This window comes from Numida meleagris, chromosome Z (assembly GCF_002078875.1).
Source record: "Numida meleagris isolate 19003 breed g44 Domestic line chromosome Z, NumMel1.0, whole genome shotgun sequence".
Lineage (NCBI taxonomy): Eukaryota > Metazoa > Chordata > Aves > Galliformes > Numididae > Numida > Numida meleagris.
Genome location: NC_034438.1, coordinates 72,414,567 through 72,430,698, shown reverse-complemented (window position 1 = coordinate 72,430,698; position 16,132 = coordinate 72,414,567). Strand labels below are relative to the sequence as shown.

The following is a 16,132-nucleotide window of genomic DNA, read 5'->3' as shown; positions in this document are numbered from 1 at the left end:
TTCGCTGGTTTTTCAGTTTCAAGTCTGTCTGCTTTCAAGACAGCATAACTCTCACGGATCATCTGTCCTGTAGGGATCGTTCTCATTTTAATGACATCCATTTACCAAAAAGCAAAAAAGGGAAAAAGAACAAAGATAAAAAGAAAAAAGATCTTGCAGTGTATTCTCTAAATATCATGTACTTGAAAGAGTTCTTTGCACTGCCAAACTCTTCACCAAGACCCTTTTATTGACTGACACCTTGTCTTGTGTTCAAGACTCTGACCTTTCATCTCTCTTGATTCCAGTGAAGAAAGGAATGAAATTCTATGCTCTCAAGAACTTCAGCAAGTGACGTTTCAGAAAGAAGGAGCAGTTACATACTGTCACTGGGCTGTACTGGAGTTAAGAAGTCTGAACTCACAACCAAACCTGTCCTGAACTTTACCTTTTCACTGTCTACACCTATAGTATGCATCCTACAGTTTACAAGCTGAATGTGTTGGAAAAATCCTTTAATAATATAGCATTCACCTAATGCCTATTGATTGCTCAACAGAGCGAATTCCTAGGCAAATTCCTAGGCAAATCATACTTTCTTACACAACTCTTTGGACAGGATTCAGGTGAGAAAGCACAAAACAAAGAACTTAGTTCCTGATGAACTAAGGATGTACAGGGTGGGAACACACAACTTTGCTATCTACAGCTTTAATGGTTTGCTATGAATATTACATTTACTTTCACCTGTTGCTAATTATTCCTTTTCCAGACTGTGTTCATTAAGGCTATCAACATAATAAGCACTAAATTTCAAAATAGACAGGAACAGCAAGAAGACATCTTTTAAAACCTGAAATCTAGTTTACAGTGCTCTCTCAGCCCTATACTGGAGGTGAGCTCATGGATGGGACAAACATGGGGAAGTGTATAAGCACGAGCAGACCCTGCTCTAGAGAACTGCCCTTGGGGAGCTACTAATTGTCCTCCTCCATTGAGTTCATCAGCTGAACTGTCCTTCTGTAACATTTTACATATAAGGGGAACTGAATCCAACTGAAAAGAAACCAAAAAAAGGCATTTTGGAGCTCTGCTTACAGATGATTGCAGAGCTACAACTTTATCCGGTGTCTTAAGTTTCAGCTGTCCTTTGAGAATTATCTTTTGAAAGTATTATAAAGAAACACTAAGAAGAAGCAGTTTTATTTATTTGACTCTCATTTCAAATAAGTAATGATAACAAACAATATGGAGGTCAAAGACACCTCATTCTAATGTAAGTCCATAACATTAAATAAACAATTCAGATATACACAGTAGAAAACATTTGCTGTAGGAGAGGAAGAAAAGGACTAAATACCAAACTCAAGGTGCGTGATCGCTCTACTACTATTGGGACCACTTTAAAACTAAGCTCTATTTCTGCACTTACAAAACATTTATTATATAAATGTAATAATAGGACATATTAACTCAAGAAAATACTTGAGTAAAATTACCTTTTAACTTGTAGAATAATAATCTTGAATTTGTCTAAATTTTTGCATTCAAGAAACTGAATCGTGAATCCTACAAAGTGAAAGGGGACAAAGATCTTCAACTACACCAATTTAAAAATTTAAAAAACTGGAAAAAACATCAGATCCAGTGTCTTAATTATCCACACCACTCATCTCTACTTAATTCCTCCTTCTTCTACATGAGCTGGGACAAAATAGAAGTACAAGCAGAACTGAAGTACAGCCACAAAGCTTCCTGCCTGGGATAGCCCATGTTTTCTGAATGTCTTTTCCCAAAGACAGTGAAATCATAAAGTAAGTGTACAGAATAAGCTAAATTACCTGCATTTTCATATACACACACATCTTTCCTCCACAGAATGGGTAGAACTAGTTGGACATCTACCTGCGCAACAATGTTAACCAATATAAAAACACTAGCACTTCTAACATTCTTTAATAGTGTTGCCAAACCGAAACCATTTAGGGAAGGTATGGGTCAGGATGACATTGTTTATGAAAGTAGCACAACAGAAGGATGTACGTCCTAGAAACCAGATAAGCATTGCCTAATTAGCCATATTGTTTATGAAAGCTCAGTAGATTCTTCTAAAGTAGTGTCCTTTAGGTGAACACAGCTCTCTCGAATATGAAAACTATACCTCCTGAAGCAGGGAAGCTCTCTACCCCTGGGGACCCTTACTCACTGAGCAAATGTAGTAATATCAAAAGTTTCTTAACTGTGGGCAAATCACTAACCAATCACCTGAGAGAGGGCAGATGCCTGGGTGATCCTAGGCATAACTAACATTGTGAAAATAGTACAAAAAGGAAACTTAGGGAAGAGGCGTGCTAGCTTTGCGGAATTCCCACCTAGCATCCAACTTTGCGCAAATATGAAATAAATTAAAATCTGTATGTAAAATTGGTTATTGCATAGGGGGTACGTGCCCCCATTTGTCGTACAACAGTAGAACTTTATGCTGGTTAAGTTTGAACCATTTTGTTATTCACTGGAAAAACAACAGACCAAATGATGAATATAATTCTCTTCAGGGAAGAGACACAAAGAGCTTAAGTGACTTTGCTCAAGGTCACAATAGAACTATAAAATAGATTCTCTGTTTCATTCTTTAATAAACATTATGTATTCTAAATAATCAACTGCATTTTCCACTGAAGTTCTGCGCATTTTTATATTTTTAGAAATGTATGAGTTATTTGTGTACGTTCAGTGTACTTTTACATCGGTACACTAAGACCTTCAGTCCAATGTTCTGTCCTACCCACAACACAGCCTGTTACCTGAATAAAAGCAAAACAGACAAGGCTGATGTTATTAAAATCATGCTAACATTATTTCTAGTATAAATTTCTATTTTTGTTAAAGAGGAAATGAAAATGAGCTGATCCAATGTACATTTCCTGCTATGGATCGTTGCACCTCCAACACACACTGAAACATCAATCCATGGCATTTAATTCTTGACTAATTATCTGTGTCAAAGTCTCCTGTTCTAAAAATTAAAAGAAATCACACTTCTTTCCTCCAGAAATACAGTCATTGAAGGACAACAGCATCCTGCTGTGGTACACTGATTGCATCAGCAGTTCTTCTGCCTTCCAGCACACAAAGAATGTAACCGAAGCAATCTGAGTGCAAGGAGATGCAACTGTTTGAGTAAATATCATGCTAAATGCAGTATTATTAAAAATTACCATGCACAACCTTTGTTAAACGTTGGTATGCTTAGAAAAGGAAGAAAAGTAATGCTGCAAGTATTACTGAGAGCTGACAAATATCTCTGGTGTTAAATTAACTAGATGGAAAATATAATTTTCTTTTGAATACCCTGGGGGAAAAAAAAAAAAAACCTACTGCAATTTAACACTGAAGTTTAAACAGTCACAGTTACAATTTTAGCAGCGCATTAGTCTCAAGGCATATAATGATTTTCTGAAGAGATGAATGATTAAAAACAGAAAGATAGGTACTTTGGCACAAATACTTAATCTGAAATCTCACTAATTTCAGGCAATGTTGCATCTCTATGATTTTAGATGTACCCTTCAAAGGTTACATTGTTCTTTCTGAAACACAGTGAAGAATTTTCTTCATTATAGGATTATTATTTAAAGTAAATCATTTGCAAGGTCATACATAAGCTACTGCATGCCTAGAAATATGCAGTCCAGCCCCTGGACTGACACTAAGGGAACAAAGAAAAACATTTTGTACAATTCTCAGGTCAAACTAATTAAAATAAGAGACAAAATAATCAAAGCTACCAGAAGCAGGCCTTAAGCAGCAGATGGACAGCACATTTGTTCTTCACCAGTGTGTCACATTCACCACAATGACTCCAGATGCTGGTGTGCAATGTCTAATAAGCCCGTGCTTAAGCTTCATCCTCAGATGTACCACAGTCAAATATTAAACTCAAAACAAAGCCACTGAACACTGTGACGCAACTGGTGATTAACTAAGCACCTTCCATGTTCTTCTAGGCTCTTTTCCCATGTTGGAAGAAGGGAGCAACTTCATTTCTTTGAACCTCATGTCCTGTATGAGTCCTCAAGAGCGGCAGAATACAAGTCAAAAAAGGAAAATGCCTCCAGCCAAAATCCTCAGCTCCCCTCAAACTACATCAAGCCGCATGCAAGAGGACTAAAACATTTCTTGTTCCTTTCACATCAACTCCTTCACTTTAACACCTACACAGTCAGCTAAGCAAACAATACCTTTTGACTCTTTGTTGGTTTGCTTCATTTCAAAAACAGCATGATTGAGCTAACATGCAACAAACCAAAGCAAAAAAAAAAAAAAAAAAAAAAAAAAAAAAAAAAAAAAAAAAAAAAGGCAGTATTGGTTCAAGTAGTTGCAAGCAAAGGCTAGGTACTTAAGTGTCCTGAGTTCAGCTGAGACAGTGTCAATAGCACAGTGATGTTTTGGCAGTGCATGCCCAGGACTGGGCCACTTGGTGGAAGAGCTGCCATCATTATGGCATGGTAGCAGGGGGGAAGGCAGAGCCAGGACAGCCAGCCTGAATGAGGTAAGGGATTATTCTATATCACATGCCACCACAGGGAAGGCTGCAAAGCTGTGGGGAGTGGGCAGTGGACCAGCCAGGCATCAGTCAATGGACTTGTGATGCTAGTGGGGCATCGGTCAGTGTTACTGTTAAATATTTTATAGTATTATAAAATATAAAATATTTTAGTACATAGTATAGTTTATATATCAAGTATATAGTATATATATTATATAGTATATATATAATAGTATATCATGCAGTATATACACGGTTATTATTCCATTTTTTCTCATTACCTTTTCTGTTTTAGTAAATGGTTTTCTCATTTCACAAGTTCTATTTTGCTTCCAGTTCTCTCCCTCATCCCACAGGGAGGGGTGAGTGGGTAAATGGCTGTATGGTGCTTAGCTACCTGTGGGGTCAAACCACAACATTCAACTAGCGGGGATTTTTATTTTTATTTTGGCAATAACTCTCAGGTTTGTAAATAACAAAAAAAATAAAAATGATCGGCTATTTTAAAGTCAATAATTATGCACTGGCTTAAGACTAATTTTAAAAAGTGACACATTAAAGGATTGGAAAAAACCTAGATAATTTATCACCATTTGCTCAGTCAGTACCTGTTCCCAAATACAGACCTGCATGGTTCAAGCTGTCTTATGTGAGAATGAGATCACTGAGCCTTAGCTTGAACTTACACATTATTATACTTAAACCACAAATTCTGAAGACAGTTACCTAAAAATCTTTATCTGTTTGCTGTACTGCACCATAACCTGAAGACTGGCACTTTCAAAGAGTGAGCCTCACAGCTTTGTAGGTCTGCTACTGATCCTAAGGAAGAAACAATCAGAGATACAAGGATGAAATAAACCAGAATTCCTGGTAAGACTCATATGTTTAATTTTTCTACAAATTAAAAACAGGGAAACTCCCATTCTGAAATGGATACGCATAAGTTATTTGTGCCTTGGGCCATAATAACTAAGTTTTCCTCTAACTAGCAGGAATGACACCCTCCTGATGATAACAGCAATTCACAATGCTGTCACCTATCTGATTACAGTTGTTAAGACGTACTTTTGTGAGTTAAGACAAATTATGCTCAATGCAGACAAATACTTCCCATTGAAATGTATTTGAAACATCAAGCTGAATCAGACAGGGACGCATTTTATTTACATGACAACTCTTGTTTCTCAGTGGACATAGCAACATAGGATACTTAGAATTCCAATACATAAGCGCCAGCAACTACGCTCTGCCTTTACAGTTACCTTGTTAACACAAAACAGCTGGCATAAGAAGTGGCAGCTGCCATTTTGGAATTTCTCTCATGAAATTGAATTGATTTTTGTGAAGGAGTCTTTCATTAACTCCATCAGGTTTCACAAGACACAGTCACAACAGTCATAAAATTACCCAACTTAAAACCCCCTTAGATTTTACAAACATGAAGGAGTTTGAGGGGAGAAAAAAAATAACTGTTCCCTTTCAGTTGTAATCCACCCACATAGGGTGTCTGCTCTCTCAGGGTTTAGCGGCCCTTGTGGCACAGTTTCAAAGCAGCCAAGTAGTGTTCTGTTGGCCCAGGCTCCTGAAAAGGAGCTGTGAGAAAGCCAAATTACAGACAGAAACAAGATAAATGACAAAAAACAGGATGGCAACCACGTTTGTTGGTCTAGTTGGGGTGAGCAAGGATTGTCCATCCACCAACACCAGTGGCACTGTGGGAAGTGGCATTGCAGCAGCCAGGAAGATGATCCCTGCGTGCTGAGGAGGATGACCCTTCACCACTGCATCCAACTCATGGCTACCTAGCCAGCTGAGGTGGTGAGTGCTGTAATGGTTAGTTTGTCGGAGCACTAAATCCCAGCTAGTTTTCAGTGCACCAGCAAGTAATAAAGGCTTTGCACTTTCAAGTAATGTACAACCTGCTTACAGAGTTGCTGCACCTGCTGAAGATGCCCAAATAATCTTACCCAACAGAGAGGTCACAGCACTTCAGGTAAGGAAATCAAAGCATACATGCAGCAACAACCCCTGAATTGCAAAGACTCTGGAAATGACAGTTTTTAGTATGCTAATCTTCTGCAAAATCCTGATCTTTGTCAGAGTACGTTCATTTGTTCAGCCCACACAACTCTAAATTCCCAGAGTTTAAAACCCTTTTTGCTTTGTACTCCAAAATTGCATAGAGCTGAAAATATCGTTAGTGCAACCTGACCAATAAGACAAAACAAATCCTACGTGACTACGTTTATATCTACTCAAGCTTATGACTATTAAGAATAATCTCTAACACGATGACCCTCAACTTTATTATGCCATCAAAACAAAATAAACACCCGTGAACAATCGAATGCACTCCAAAGACTGGGATATAATCTTGCAGTCCCATTATAGCCTTAATACTTGGTAATGTAAGCCCCATTCAGTTTCCATTAAGTGAATCACTGGTTTATATTGCTAGCTGATCAGGATCATAGACTACATTAGCATTAACATTAATAACAATCTTCTGTCCTACAGTTACTTACATACTTAATCATTCTGTCATTTCTATGTATTACAACATGTTTTATTGTATCAAAGACAGTGTATGCTGTGTACTTTTACTATTTTCACCTTGTTAAGCAGCCTTGCAAGTCCAAGTTAGTTTTAAATACTTACTGTATTAACGAAAAAATGAGTCTTTTTAGAACAACAGTAACAACATAGAAGCCAAACATCTGTTTAGCTGTAAAAGATGTTACTGCCAGACAACCTTCTCTCTCACAAAATACACACAGAGACAGACAACCCAAAGCGATTATAAATTGCCTTTCATATACATTGGTACCAGTAGGACTAGATCTTTTCAGTAATGCATCCCTATTTCCTAGCATTGCAATACCTGCTTTCAAATCCATATACAATTCCTTACAAGAGATAATTACGTCTGTATCTAAGGCTCTTCCTAATGACTTGGCACGATTTGCACATTTATAGTCAGGATGCAATCATTTTTGCTCCATCCTCCAGGCCCCTGAAGTCAATGAACGTCCACTGGCTTCCACTAGTTCCATATCAGATCCCTGACAAGGCCGTCGCCTCAAGACAACAACACCATCCATTCCAGCTCCTACCTTTTCCAGGTAGCTGATAATCTGGGGCACTAGAAATACTTTTTATCCTCACTGCACCTTCCCAGCAGTCAGATTATCTCTTTTGTTGGCAACAGAAGACACACTCACACTCTGCGTCATGCATCTCATAAATGAACACAGAGCAGAGACACCAGTTTAGTGCCAGGCCACTCCAACTCCACCTGAGGTGCGCTGGCAGCATGGTGCTGAGCAGTACAGCTGAACACCTGCCAAGCAGCGAACATTAAGGTCCCATCACCTTTGGAGCTGCTCACCCCTACTGGACAAGTACAACATGGTGCTGGTGAATCCCTGCCTGGGCACTGCTCTCAGTGTGAACTTTCAGCACAGCCAGCACCCATCCAAACCAAACAGCTCATCTTAAACTTCTATAGCAGCATGTGAGACCACACTCACCTTCATCTGAACATCCGCACTTTCCGTAAGTACTTTGTTCCCTTTTTTTCTTCACTAAAAAGCGTAACAAGCGTCACTTAGAATTGCAGTATCTTACATAGAAAAGTTACTCTGATACAACTGCGCTCAGCAGTGCACACACATACACACATTGACAGCCCTGACCCAGAAGCTTTGTCTGAGAAGCAGCTCATTTTGCACCAACAGCTTCAGCTTTCCACTAACGTACCTCAATACAGAGAGCCATTCATGTGGAAACTCAAGAGGAAAGTTGTCAGTGGATTGTATTCAAATCAAAATAAACGCTGTGTGTGTCAGAGAAAAATAACTGCAAGAAGATCCACGTTCTAATTTCTGATTAGGAATGTTCTTGATTGTGCCTACAATCAGAGCCTACAAGCTCTGCAGTACTGTAATGTGACTGTTTTTGGAAGCATGAGCGTAGGTGATAGAACACATTACCTCTTGCAGGTTTAGGTGATTAAGAAAGTCATGTATCACAACCTTCAGTCCAAACTCACTGCTAGCGAGTACTGCATCTGAGAACACTATGATCCCAGAACATGTACAAACCTCACTGGCAACAATGGATGAAAAAGGGGAACAAGCTTTTCTAAAAACAAGTCATCGTGCACTCCTCCTGACTCAGTTTCCCAAACATAGATGTTTAAAACATAATTACATTAGATTAAACAAAATTGAAATAGGTGTCAGGATTTCAAACATGATTTAAGCTTTACAGAAATACTGCTGCGAGGACATAAGAGGCCCTGTGTTTTGGGCCAAAACAGGTAAGAGCCTTGTCACTTGCAATGAATTTGGAAGGCAAAATGGCTTTCCCTCTATCACTTTGTTACCGTCTTTTGACTAACTATCTTTTCTAGAAAGCCATTTGAAATAAAGAACAGGACACCTGAAAGAAGAGGCAAGCGAGCAGACACAGTCACTGGTGTGGCTCTTGCACTGCATGCAACACAGCGCACAGTTCAGTGACTGACTTGTGGGCGTCACGTTGAAAAAACCTGTGGTACAAATCAAAAACCTGTGGTACAAATCAAAAACCTGTGGTACAAATCAAAAACCTGTGGTACAAATCACTGCAATGCAGTAGCGCCTTTTTCCTGGAGCATTAATTTCCTACAGGCAGCAAGATGCAGGCAGAACTGTGCTCTCTTGCATCCCACTAGGAAAGGAAGCTGCCATTTCAAAACTCTGCATCAATGTAATAATATCTCAGGAATATTCCAGTGGGGTAGTAATGAGACCTTTCCCTTCAAGGTGGTTGCAAAGGTTCTTAGCATGAGCCTTGAAACAAAATCAAGGCTCCCTGTAATTGCTCTTAAGCTGTGTTACAGGTATAGACGTTGAATGTTTCCATTGGGTTTATGGGCTTGTGCACACAACTGAACTGTACTCAAGAGAATAGGGTCAGGGATCGGCTATGAACAGTCTTAATACAATACTCTTTGAACTGAAAATAAACCAGACAGTAGTAAATTACCTGGTAAACTGCAAAAAAAAATAATATTATAAATGTAAAGCGATGGCAGTTATCTGTAGCAAAGTTCCATCTTGTGAGCTGTACTCCCCATATATGCATTAACCACATGGGAAATATACAGGAAGCCGTACTTCACTGCTACAGCCGTTTCCCTAGGCACCAGGATGGCCACTACCATGATGCCTCTGCAATTCTAGTTACCAACTGGCTGAACAGCTGTAGCAAGGACTATAGCTGATTTTGAACTTTTCAAGGTAGAAAATAACCCAAACAAATATATATATATATCTGAACATGCTGAAACAACCAGTAGGAGCACAAGAAAATAAAGAACGTATCAAATATTTTAAAAGCACATTCTGATGTTTCTTTTCTTGGTTTAATTTCTTTAAACTATGTAATTCCTCCCACAACAACCACCTCTAATTCATCTGTGATTAAACTTATAGACTTGGATTTATATAACTGAATCTTAATTTCTCAACAGAAGGGACAATTTAATGTCTATGGTCTGAGTTCAGTCAGCATACTGCCACACAGAGTTAGCAGCGAACTGACTACCATGATACAAACTCCTCACTGTAGCCTGATAGCCAGATTAGGAAACTAATTAAACAAGCAGCAAAGCGTAAATCCCCATTTCTGGGTGTATTTTCAAATGCATTAAGTTACTACAGCAAGAAATCATATTTTCAAGTGATAAGAAGCTGACCTCTGCTTCAGTTTGATAATATTTTCTAAGGACTGCTTTTTTAAAGTGGTACAGTAAATACCACTCATTTTGAAGCAAAACATTCTGAATAGATAATGGTGTTGGTTAAAATATGGAGAAAAAGAAAAAAGAACTACCGCATTTAAAAATGTAACACAAGGGTCAGAGGTTGCATCTTTGATGCTAGTATTGAAATGATGATAGAAAAAATGTCCATAAATTGCTCTCTTATCTGAAAAGCCATTTTTGGAATGGCTGCAAGAATGACCATTCTTGCTGAGCAGAAGATAGATCATGCCCTGTATTATGTTTTGCAGATTAGAGATGAATGGAAAAAAAAGGCATTTTATCCTTGAAAGCTGGTAAGTACCCTTTGATAAGTATCCTCATTCTCTTCAGCTTTTGCTGTTGGAGAAATAGTATCATGAGACCTTGGAGCTATGTATGTGCTCTTCCACTTCATTCTGTTCTTACAATGTTGCATGTAAATAGAAAGGAATTTGACCTAAAATAAATAAATAAATAAATAAATAGCCTTCCTACTCTAGTTAGATTACCTTGAAAACATATAAAGCAGTCATAAGATCTTCTTTCTTTAAAATAAGGAGATCTGTTTGTTCTTGTTTTTCATTCTGTTTTGCCTTTTGCACTCCATTCTCCCAAGCTGGACCTGCTATTTTTGGACTACAGAAACACCCATCTATCTTGGCTTGAAAATCTTTTGTTAAGGATGATGACTATATCTACTGGCTTACTGCACCAGTTATTGCTACTTCTCACAATTATGAGGCTACAAATCCAAATGAACTAAAGAATACATTCTACCTTGTATTGACAAAATTCTTAATAAATCCCAGAAATAGCACTGTCCCAAATGAAAGGAAAATAGTTGTATGAAGGAGCGGTAGTCAAACTCTTCATGCTTTAGAGTAGGTTCCTCCGTTTCCTCCATTAAACTACTTTCTTGCCTTCACAAAGCTGCAGAAGAAATCACTTATCCTTCTGGATACACCTGGGAAATGAAATTTTTATTTAGATCAGTTGTTCTCTTCTGGGTCTGATTTATGTACATTGAACATACACTGATGTACTCCTATGATAAACTCCTTTGTTGCCTTCATTATTTGATGAAACAATAAACCTGATGTCTACTGCTAATATCAGGCACTAAAAAATCATAATTTCATTACAAATTGCATCTGTTTTTATTTAGAAGTTGGTTTGAGATGTAAATACAACAAAAGACTAACCTAACATTTACTGTTAATCTACACTCAGTCTGAAAAAACTAACATGAAAACTAGAAACAGAGAATAATTCAGCCTTGTATAGCACAGATTCAAGGTGATAATGGACCATACTGAATCACTGTTGTGTTGAATATTTAAATGGTTAACTTCTAACAACACTGGAGAAACCTGACTGCAAGCAGCGTATGTCAGTTTCAGCAAGACAGGAGAAGTTAAAGAACAGCAGTAACTGACATTATCACCCATGCACAAACATTATTTTATCTGCTGTCAGTAATTAGACGTATTAGCTACAAAAAATAAAAACGATACATCTTTGCTTCTGAACTTTTGGGATAGAAAAGGGGTTTTTTTTGCCTTTTTTTTTTTTTTTTTTTTTTTAAGATTTAGTCTTAAACCTAAGAATTCGCACTGCTGTGAATACTGTGTTCAGTTCTGGGCTCCTCAGCTCAAGAATGACAGGGATCTTCTAGAGAGAATCCAACAGAGGGCTACAAACATGGCCGGGGTCTGGAGCATCTCCAGAGGAAGGAAAAGCTGAGTAACCTGGGACTGTTCAGCCTGGAGAGCAGAAGACTAAGAGGAGATCTAATCACTGCTCATGAACATTTAAAGTGCCAAAGTCAAGTGGAAGGGGACAGGCTCCTTTCAGTGGCATGCAGCAACAGGACAAAGGGCAATGGGCAGAAGCTGGAACACACGAAGTTCCATACAAACATTAAGAAGAAATTCTTTACTGTGAGGGTGACGGCACTGGAACAGGCTGCCCAGAGAGACTGTTGAGTCTCCCTCTATAGAGATATTCAAAACCCATACGGATGCTTTCCTACGCAACCTACTACAAGGAACCTGCTTTAGCAGAGGGGTTGGATTTGATAATCTCCAGAGGTCCCTTCCAACCCCTGCGATTCTGTGATTTCACCTTCTTACACCAATGGATTTCTTCATTTTGGTTTGTTTTTGTTAAATCAAGGAAAGAATACATAGCAGAAGCTGATAAGGGAAAAAATGCTGACTAAACAAGTAACAGTCTGAAGTGACTTCATTGCCAGGTGTTAGAGAGAAGTACAAACAGAACTAAAAATGGTGCCAAAAATGCGCCCTCTGGGGAGGCCGAAAATCCAGTTCTGTTTTCAGTTCTGCTGCTGTAAATCCACACTAACTCTGGGCATGTGATATGAGCTGTTATGGACATACAACAGCGTAATGTGGGACAACGTGGCACATGTCTCCCTGATACACAGGGTGTATTACAGCCATGTCTGCATTCAGAAGGCAAGGCTCTTTTTTCTTTGCATGGAAAAAAAAAAAAAAAAAAAAACAGCAACTATCCTCTAAGTAACCTAGGGAAACACAAATCTCACAGAAGAAGTAACTTTTCTAAAAGTGTAAAGCAAATTTGTCAGACTTTTCAAGGATGAATGCTATGCATAGTAACACAAATTCTTGAGAAACAGAGTATTTCTATTTTAACTGCTATAAACAATTGACTACCATGCATAAAGGTATTTCAGTAACAATTATAAGAGACTGCAAGAAGTAATCTGCTTATGGAGTTCACCATTTACCTACAAAAGTTATGTATCATAAGCATTCTTGATCACGACCCTCACTGATATTATAAACACTAACTTACATTGAGTAAGCGCTAATCAGAAATTAGGTTTTCATTATGAAGTTCACATATGATAGGCAGCAATATATTGATGCTGGCAATAAACAAGCAGATATTCACACATGTAATGTAATCCTCCCCTCAAATGAGATACAAAAACCTAGCTAATAAAAAGCAAGAGTGCCTGACTTTGAGTACAGTGTTTTCACCACCTTTTCCTCTCAAAACCCCTGCAGGCACGTTACCCTGGAGCCCTGGCAACCCAGCTGCACTCTGTGTATGAGGACTGTCCACCATAATTATCTCAAGCACATTCTTGCCCTTGTGGATGACCTTAAACTGCAATCCTGGAAAATACCTTGCTCATCAACCCAAAGTGTCACTTGCTATAATTAGCATTCTGGGAGCTAACAATACATCCATTAAGGCACTGAGATAGACACATGCCCTGCCTTAGTTCAGCATACATCAAGTGATCTGTCAGATGATCATGAAAGTAGTGAGGACTTTACTTAAAACCACGCAGGAAGGTGAACTCATCTGCCTCAACCCATAAACTGTCTCTCCCTGGAGAAACAGGTAACAATGCTCCTTTGTTATCTTTCTCACCAAGAAATGCCGTGCTTCCAAGTCTCTTCCTATTCAGAGGACAGCCTGCGAGGACAAAAATCTGACTTTGAATAGAACAAAAGTCTAATGACAAAGAACAAAAATCTTGCTGTCATTCAGTAGCAAGGCCATCTGCTGAGAACCCACAACTCCACCCTAATAACATTAACTGCAGGCACCTGCCCCCTCATCAAAGACACTGGAAATAGTATAAGAATTTTTAATTTCCATTCTGTCATTTTACAAATCTAATCTGACTTCTAAGTCTTATCTCCACCATATCACTGGTTTGGATGGCCAGGGAACAATACAGAAATACAAAAACAACTTGTGCAAAGGTTTTTACATAAAACTACTACATACTAGTAGTACAAGTGATTTTGAGAACTGTTCATCACCAGTTGATTTCGTTCATATAAATCTCCCCCTCACAAAAAAAAAAAAGAAAAAAAGCACCAAACTGTTTACTATTTCCTATTTTTTGCTAAGTGTATCAAAATACATTACAGTTCAATGCATTCTGTCTGCCAAGCACAATAGCAAACACTTCAATGGTAACACCTATTTACATTATTACATATCATTTATATTATGTAATAATATATTATTTATATTTTTATTATACTACAATGGTAACATTTATTTTCTGAATCATTTTGTGTACATAAAATAGTCCACTCTAACAAATAAACATTCCCTCTACTTAAAACTGAGAAAAATAAGAAAGAACAGATGAAATAAATATATTTTATTAGTGTAAACTAAACTTTAACTATGGAGCAAATCAAAGCCATTAAGCTCTCAGGGGACATCCTCTGGAACCAAAGCCCCTGCACAAATAGACTTAGTGGCCATATTTGCCCTTTCCCATGACAAATGGCATTTATATCTGTCTACAGCTATGCCAAACAGGACATTTCACTTTAGGCAGCAGAGTGGTAAGAGCATTCCCATGTGTGGGGTCTGGAGTTTCTCACAGGGAAGTTGTGGAGTTTTTTAAATGTACTACTATATGGGCTATGAATTTACTAGTCTTCAGTAGATTAATTAGTAACTGGAACCTACAGCCATTACCATTCATTTGGCAAAAATACTTACGTAATATCTCAAAGAAAAACACAAGGCAGAACACACAAAACTGAGTGTGCAACTATTATGAATGACAGAAGTAACTAATTCCCAAAGCCAAAATATACCTCCTTTAGTGTTTTTGAAATGTAAAATTAACAATTTTGTCAAATTTGAAGGAGCATGACCTTTGACAGGACCCCACTGACAGTAGGTAATTATGCTTGAGACATATCCATCTAACACTCACTTCCATATTTAACTTGTTTTAGTTGTCTTTTGTTTCAGTTTTAAGGAGTCACTGATCATCCAACTTACTATCCCAACAATAACAGTAACTCTACGAACACTAAATTTGGTTTAAAATGAGAAAAATTCACTACTGGTTTGCTTCTTTCCAGTACCACAGAGACGCAGAAAGGGCTCAGTTCTTGTTCAGTAATTTTCATTGTGACATGCACAAGTTCTATAGGTTTGAACGTGTATCTTTTAAAATTAACGTAACAACACTTTGTTGCTACTTTACAATAATAACACCCAGTGATATGCAAGATAGTGACACCAGTGGATGCCGAAGTTATTCAGAGCCACTTCACAAATGACAATTGGGTAAATTCTTGAGTAGACATTCGTGAATTCCTGTGTTATGTTTCTGTTGAGAGAAAACAGGAGCAGAAGAATGCAAGACAAAAGGGGAGAAGCTTTGCAAAAGTCAGTTGCATCGGAAATGAGAACATGTTTATTAAAATATAACTTTTATAGATTGATTCAATACCTAGAGTGCTCTACCAACCCCCACTACAGGAATCTTTTGAAACTATGTTACTGTTAATCTGGCTTTTTTGCTTTTTTCTTAATTTATTACAAAGAAAAAACATAAACAAAAACACAAGGAATAACTTCTACAGGTAACCTGACAGTCGGCATGCAATTGAACTGCTGGTTTAAATCAGTTAGCTGGTAAAATAACTCCCCTACCTTGTTTCCAAAATTGGCAGACATGGTAAGGAAGAGGAAAAACAAGATGGTCAACAACCAGCAACAGAAGTGCCTTAAATTGAAGAAAATCTTCCCATCTATGTTAGCAGAAATTTATCGCACAATCTGCCCCAGGTGTTAAGTCTTTCAGAAAGAATCATCCTTTCTCCTTAAAATTAGCTCTCACACTCCTAGGCCATTCTATCCCATCAAAAGCTCATTTCTTTTTTTGTTAAAGGTATGCTGAAAAAACTTGTTTTCAAGGTGTCAGAACTGATTCTGCGCCTACACTGAAGACTGTGATAGGGGGAGGTTAGAAAAATTACATGAAATGAATA

At 38.0% G+C, this 16,132-nt stretch overlaps 2 protein-coding genes across 14 annotated transcripts in view; both read right to left on the bottom strand.

Moving 5' to 3' along the window:
- Nucleotides 1-16,132, bottom strand: part of LOC110389661 (adenylate cyclase type 10-like) — a 451,262-nt gene that overhangs the window by 192,553 nt on the left and 242,577 nt on the right. The window lies entirely within an intron of this gene.
- The window catches only part of KCNN2 (potassium calcium-activated channel subfamily N member 2), a 96,374-nt gene that overhangs the window by 37,940 nt on the left and 42,302 nt on the right, over nucleotides 1-16,132 (bottom strand). The gene's annotated exons all lie outside the window — the stretch shown is intronic.